Genomic DNA, 6,270 nt, shown 5'->3' with positions numbered 1-6,270 from the left:
AGGAAGGAAGGAAGGAAGGAAGGAAGGAAGGAAGGAAGGAAGGAAGGAAAGTAATATTAATCATTTGGTGAGTTCCCCGCCCATCCACGTCTGTTGTTGACCCCCACACTCTGAAATTCATCTCCTAGCTCCACCTGCCTGCTTCTCCACAAAACAAAGGCAATATTCCTTTCCAAATCCAAGAAACAAAAACTGAGCCCTGTTCTCCTGGATTTGAGTGCTGGTGGGAAAAGTGGAAGAGAAAGAAATGAATAATGAGGGAGAAAATGCCAGTCAGCCCGAGAAGAAGGTAGAATTGAGGAAATTATTTTCTATCTCCTTCTAGGCTAGAGGGGGGTAAAGTATTCTAAAATAACAACTTAAATGAACGAGGTTAGATGTTTCTGATTGCTAGAGTTTTAAGGTAATGGAAGAGAACGTGGTCTCCCTGGAGAGCTTTGAAAATGGGGCAGAGATCTATCTTTTTAGGCCAGGGTTTCTCAACTTCAGTTTTAACCTCAGCTCATTGGCATTTGGGGCCAGATAATTCTACAGGGGACCAAATAAATCCACGCTGTGGGTTTAACGGCATCTCTAGCTTCTGCTCACTGGATGTTAGCAGCACCACTACCCCCATCATGACAAGCACAAACATCTATTGCCAAATGTCCCCTAGGGACAAATCCACAACCACACACACTCACCCCCATACCCCTGTGAGAATCACTGGTTTACACTGAGCAAAGTGTTTTCCTAGTTGGAGGCAGGGGATGAAGTGGCCGACTTTTAGACTCCAGAATTGAAAAGGTAAAATTCCGTAAGAGTGCAAACAAGGCGCTGAGACTGGCAGGAAGGTAGCAGGAAGCACAGAGGGTCGCATTGTAGGAAAGCGAGATGCTCCATCCAGCTGCCCCAAATGGCACAAGGAGGAACTTGCCTAGTCAGGAATGGTGAATTCCCAGGTTTGAGCAAGGACAAGTCATGTCTTGCAAATTAACTCCACCTGGAGATTCTGCGCCTGCTTTGAACTCAGATCTTCTAGGGCAGGGGTGAGGCTGTAGGGCAAACATTCTTTAAGTTATGGAGTAGTACATAAAAACCTACAAGGAGACCTGAAACCTGGGAAGAAAATCTCCAGCTCCGATTCTTTCAACATCTTTGGGTTTCTCTGGTCTTCTTGACCTCTTTCTGCATGTGAGCCTAAAATCAGGAAGCTCTATTACTTCCTGTGTGACTTTGGGCAACTCATTTTACCTCTCTGGTCCTCATTTGTGTAACAAGACCAACAAATAATGATTTTTTTGGTGCAAAATACACAAACGCTTTATATTCTTTGCATCTGTCAAATCCTCCTACGAACTATATGAAGTTGATACTAGACTTCCTATATTGGGACCGTGGTGTAGCTTAGAGGTAGAGCACTTGCCTTGAATATACAAGGCCCAGGGTCCTATCCCAGCACCAGAAAAGACAATCAAAAAACACCCTGTCATAGCAAAGGAAACTGAGGTGCAGAGGGGCAAAGAGATTAAGTCACGTAGCTTGGTCATACAGTTGGCATTCAATCCCAGGGTTATGCTTCAAACTCCATAGCTTCATGTGATGAATTACGCAGTACTTGACATAAGAGTAGCAGGAATGACTCTGTCCTGAACTACACGACAGGAAGTAGATGTTAACATCTACAGGAAGCAGATGTTAACTTTTGTGTAACCCAGTTTAATATCAATCTGTTTGGGGTTTCCCCTTCCTCTCCAGCATGATTTCGTCCAAATGTCGCAAAGGCAGGGATGTAGGAATTCAGCCTCTGTGCTATCTGCCCCTGGTTGGTATTAGATGCAGCAGTCTAAATTACTGCTGTCTACCATCCTTCTAGTTACTAACCCACACCTGGGTTACCACAGAGAGGTCCTTTACTTCTGGTGTGGTGGCTATTGTTGCTACACCATGTAAAAAAAGGGAGTGAGGTTTCAGGACTCCTAGGAGCCAAGCTTCCACCTGCGCAGTCTCAACACGCTGCAGTGCCCGTTCTGCTCCTCCAAACTTCTGCCCCAGAAGCATAGTAGGGCTCCTTTTTACAGGGACTTGTGGCCATCTACACGGTCATCCCTTTCCCTCTGTCTCTTCTGCCGTCAGCTTGGAGGACTCCTCTAGTTTCTAGCTTTTTCTTTCATCTCTCACCCCTGCCACTTGGTCCCACATGTCCTCTGTCCAACTTTCACTTCTAATATTTCTCTCAATTTTTCTTTTTTCCTTTTCAGTGTTTGGTACCAAACCCAGGGCCTCGCACATGCTAGGTTAGCACTCTACCACTGAGCTACTTCTTCACCCTTTCCCTCAAACATTCAGTCTACACTAGTAAGACTCCACTACACACACACACACACACACACACACACATATACACACACACACACACACACACACACACACACACACACACGGCTTCTAGAGAGCTAAATCAACAGTAATTGAGACAGGGCGGGCAAGATAGCTCAGTGGTCTAAAGCACCTGCTTAGGCAAGCTTAGGCAGGCACAGGGGACAGAGGTTTGATCCCCAGCACCACTTGCCACCACAACCCCACCCTCACGTTGGGCTGAGCAGGCCAAAAAAACCCTGAGGCAATGCATACTGGACAACCCAGCTCCCCAAAAAGCGGAGATAGAAATGAGCGTAAGACTAATTTTGTCATCAAGGTATAGAAACCAGACCCATGTTCATTCTTCAAAATATTTTATTGATGAATTATTAATGTTAATTTCACAAGTTTTACTATATTAAACAATGAGTACTTAATATAAATCACAAAAATAAAATATAAAATTTTTGATATTTGAATGTTTATAAGAGCATCAAAATTTTCAACATTGACTTTGTTTTTGGTGTACTAAGTCTAAAAAAGAACAACATAAATAAATTCTTAGATGAACCTATGAAAATACCAATAGCACTCTGCTTTTATTATTATCACACATAGGGTTGGGGAGATGGCTCAGAATAAGTGTTTTCCTGGCAAGTGCAAGGTTCAATCCCCGGTTCCGCCAAAAAAATAAAAAAGTAAAAATAATATTATTACCACGCATAAAGCGGTCTGCACAAATGACAACAGCATATTCCGTGCACATGCATCACTTATGCTGCCAGTACATATATTTTGCTTTTCTGGCTTTCTTATAGGACATATTTGACATCTCAGTGATCTTACTGCTTTGTTAGGACATTATTATTATTATTATTACATTATATAATAGATCGTTAAGAAGAACATAAAATATCAATAAAAAAGTATCAAATTTTTAATATATATTGTGTGTTTAAAAAAAGCATCGACATTTTCATATCAGATGTGTACTTACTTACAAAGCCTAAAAGATAACATCAGAAATAAAATCCCATATAAACTACAATGAAAACACCAATAGGGGGGCCAGGGAGATGGCTCAGTAGAATTGGCAAGCACAAGGGCCTCAGTTCAATCCTTGGTTTTGCCAAAAAAAAAAAAGAAAGAAAGAAAGAAAAAGAAAAGACCAATGGAATTCTACCACAAAAGTAAGCTTTGTCAATTGTCACACCTAAGGCAGTCTTTGCACATGACAACTGCATGTTCCATGTACACATCTTGTTACATGGACAGCACATGTGCTTAGATTTCTTTTTTTTTTTTTTTAAAGTTTATTTAATATTTATTTGTGTGTGTGTGTGTGTGTGTGTGTGTGTGTGTGTGTGTGGCCAGCTCAGCCCACCAGGGGGCGGGGCTGGCTGGCATGTGGTGCTGGGGGATTGAACCGCGGTCCCTGTGCTTTGCTAAGCTTGTTCTAAGTAGGTGCTTTAGACCACTGAACCATCTCACCAGCCCCTAGATTTCTTTTCCTGTGGGGCAGTCTTGTCATTTCTCTTCCTGTTCTGTCAGGAGTTCTTACTATGCTGTACAAAGGTCAGGAAGAGAGCTCATTGGCATAAGTGTCTGTGTGCCAAGTGCAAGGTCCTGAATTCAATCCCTGGTATCCCACCCCCAAAAAGTAGTCAACCTACTATTCTGTACAGCATACACTTAGCAGGGAAATAAGATATCAATAAAATAAAATATCAGATATGTACATTTTCATACCAGCTATTTACTTGCTTACAAAACCTAAAAGATAACATCAAAGATAAAAACCTCTGTGAACTACAATGTAAACACAAACAAAAGTCTACCACAAAATAAACTTTGCTTCAACTGTCACACCCAAGGCAGCCTTCACACATAACAATGGCATGTTCCATACACAACTATCACTTACACTGATAGTACATATGTTTTGTTTTCCTATATTTTCTTGTAGGGCATGGTTGATATCCTTTTTGTTTTCCTGTTGTAGTAGTAGGTCTTTGTAATGTTGTGCCTGCCTGTTCACCTGTTAGTTCACCAGTGTGCTCCACAATTTTTTGCATAATTCCCTGGGCAGAAACATTTTGTTTATTCACTGTTGTAAATGATCACTAATTAGCTCCAGTGCCAATCCTCTAAGAAAATTTATCTGTTATATTTTACTCTTGTTGTTTTCTTTGTAAACTAGTTATGCCACACATGTTTAGAATCAAGCAAAACACAACCATTGGCCAATGCTTTGTGTTTTAAGCAATGTCATAGTTGCTGCATAACTCATCAACAACATCTACTCCACCTTTGGTTTTGTTGTAGATTGTTTCCATTCCAGGTTTCCATTTTGTCAAGGTTTCTCTATCAATATTTTCATCATAGTGAAATGTTGACATCAGGAATACCAGTTTGTTTTTCTTTGCCATGAAAGAAAATATTTGAGGCCAATGTTATATCTTTCTGAAATCCAAAGATTGTATATACCATTCTCTGTTTTGAAATTGCAACATTTCATTTGGAATTTCTACTTGTTCCTGTGTATAGTTCCTGCATTGGTCAACTTGTGTTCTGTTAGCAAATACAACATCGACTGGAAATTAGCAAACCAATTGTCAAGTGTCACATTCTTATTAGTTTGGGAGATAGAAGCAACAAATGTCTTCACAGCATCATTTGGTTTATTACTATATGAAAAAGGACCTGGTGACCTGAGGAGTTCCAGGATAAATGTCTAAAATGAAAGCATAATACATCTTCACATCTATATCTACAAAGGCACAAATTCTTAAGCCATATTTTGACCTATCATTTTTCCATGTCTTTCAAATTCCTGCAATCACCATGAAAAATCTCTGCTAAGTATAGCAGACCTAGAATGCTTTCAGTTCAACTAGTGACTATCATGATAAATACATTTTTAATATGGCTATTAGAGCATACAGAACATTTTACTTGCATTCTAGCCTTTGTATGTTTCACAACATCTTGTAGTATTTCATCTTAGAATTTTCAACACTGAGTGGTCATTCTGTCCAATACCTTTCACCCCTGCCAAGACCCTTGCTATATTCTTTGACCCTAGTTCTAACACTGGACTTTTCCATTGGGTTGCATGGCCATTTGCAACATTTACTAGTCAAATACGTACTCACATTGCTGTTTCCTTTGTCATATGAATCAAGGAGGTCTGCATTCCCTGAGTCTATATTAGTTGATTCTTGCTTTGTTTCACCATTACAGGAACTTTCATCCACATGGTCAATGTCAAAGCTATCACCACCACCATCACCATCACTCTTCTGTTATGAAAGCATTTTATCACAATGGATCATCTTTATCATCCATGCATGAGTAATCTGGTGATTCATTTTTTAAAAAAAATTACCTTAATCTTTCTTTCTTTCTTTCTTTCTTTCTTTCTTTCTTTCTTTCTTTCTTTCTTTCTTTCTTTCTTTCTTTTTAATTTTTTTTGTGGAACCGGTGATTGAACTCAGGCCCTTGCACTTACCAGGGAAGTGCTTCTTCCACTGAGCCATCTCCCCAGTCCCCTGATGATTCATTTTTTAAGTCCTCCAAAACTTGAAAATCTGTTGTTTCATATACCATTGTACTGGATTAGGCTAATTCTATCAGAAAAAACTAAAAGAAAACTTTTAAAATAAATCCTGGAGTAGTGTGGGTTTACTGGACCCCTTGTGATGCTTGGGTAAATATATGCAAAACAATCAGCATATATTTTGAAATAGGAGGAAAGTATTCAAGTGGGGAGGGAAATAAGAAAGAAAAAAGAAGGAAAGGAAAGAAAAAAGTAAAAAAAATATGCAAAACAAAATTACATGGAGGGGGCTGGGGAGATGGCTCAGTGGTCTAAAGCACCTACTTAGAACAAGCTTAGCAAAACGCAGGGACCGTGGTTCAACCCCCCAG

This window comes from Octodon degus, unplaced genomic scaffold (genome assembly GCF_000260255.1).
Source record: "Octodon degus isolate 3935 unplaced genomic scaffold, OctDeg1.0 scaffold00072, whole genome shotgun sequence".
NCBI classification, from domain to species: Eukaryota; Metazoa; Chordata; class Mammalia; order Rodentia; family Octodontidae; genus Octodon; species Octodon degus.
Note: the sequence above shows the minus strand (reverse complement) of the source record.